Source organism: Sinocyclocheilus rhinocerous, unplaced genomic scaffold (genome assembly GCF_001515625.1).
Source record: "Sinocyclocheilus rhinocerous isolate Xijiao unplaced genomic scaffold, SAMN03320098_v1.1 scaffold389, whole genome shotgun sequence".
In the NCBI taxonomy this organism is placed as follows: domain Eukaryota; kingdom Metazoa; phylum Chordata; class Actinopteri; order Cypriniformes; family Cyprinidae; genus Sinocyclocheilus; species Sinocyclocheilus rhinocerous.
Genome location: NW_015652151.1, coordinates 456,145 through 457,505, shown reverse-complemented (window position 1 = coordinate 457,505; position 1,361 = coordinate 456,145). Strand labels below are relative to the sequence as shown.

The window sequence follows — 1,361 nt, the reverse complement described above, 5'->3', positions numbered from 1 at the left end:
ATATATATATATATATATATATATATATATACACCTTGCTACGTGTACTGTGTTAGGCTAACCGAGACTTGTCATTTGCACTTATATATTGTTGCTCTTTTGTTGATTCTGATTGCTTCCATTGTCCTCATTTGTAAGTCACTTTGGATAAAAGCGTCTGCCTAAATGACTAAATGTAAATGCAAACGTAAAATAAATGAGAAATACACTCCCAGATCCAAAGCTGCAGAAAAAGTGTCACAGTTGTGCTCATATTTTGACTAAAGACCTGTTGTTTTTGTTCTCCAGTCGGGCTCGTCTGGCATCAATCGCTTTCCCGTAGTTCTTACTCCACTTAAATACATCTTTATCAGTTCTGTCAAGAGCTTCAAAGCTCAGAAAGATGAAGCCGTCGTTATCGACTCCGATCTCAATCTCTTTGGTTCCTGGTGGCAAACGCGGGATAAAGTTAAAAGCGATTCGCTGTAAAATGAGCGTGAAATGGTTATGCAGATTTCCAGGCAGCTGACCTGCTTTAGTCTGCGCCTCCACCGGCTCAGAGGCCCCCGAAGACATGCCGACTCCAGCTGCGTTAACGGCAGACACACGGAGGCGGTACGTCTGACCCGTCTGCAGACCTGGAACCTGATCAACAATCGTCCAGAAACAGCTCACACCTCTTTCAAAGCTCTGGTGGGACTGGATGCAAATGCAACTATCGTGAACTGAACCGAGACGCTTTTTAGGGCAAGACTCTGCAGGTTTGTCACGTTTGAGATTTTAGTCTATTTTGCTTCCATAGCATGTCTTATTTCAGACCAGCAGGAAGAAAACACCCAAAATACACATTTAAGTGTTTATTTTATTACACTTCATCTATTTGCATCAGTAGAATTAAATTACAGTCTGTATCTTTAAAGGCTGTTTTCTCAAAATGAGTCAGACGTCTGCACTTCAGCAGCTCTTATACTGTAAACAATTATTTTTTTAAGTTGTAAATAAAAGATTACTGTACTTTTTACAAGAAAATATAATTTAAGTCTTTCTACTTCAAAATTTCACTTTAATTCAATGTGTAACTCGTCATTTAACATTGTACATACACCAAAATCTACAGTTTTACTCCTATCTATATTTTGAAGATTTTTTACAGAGGGGTTTTTTTGTACATAATTTTGGACCAGAATTATATAACATTTTATTTCTAAAAAAGCATGGATAAAATGTATATTTTTCTGGCTTTTGACAGTCATTTCTGATAAATGCATGCAATTTTATATTTACATTTAGTCATTTAGCAGACGCTTTTATCCAAAATTAGGACAATGGAAGCAATCAAAATCAACAAAAGAGCAAAGATATGCAAATGCTATAACAAGTCT

The 1,361-nt window shown here is 36.8% G+C and overlaps 1 pseudogene; it reads right to left on the bottom strand.

Annotated features, from left to right (window-relative positions):
* LOC107713851 (myomesin-3-like) overlaps positions 1-1,361 on the bottom strand; it is a 67,706-nt pseudogene that overhangs the window by 15,605 nt on the left and 50,740 nt on the right.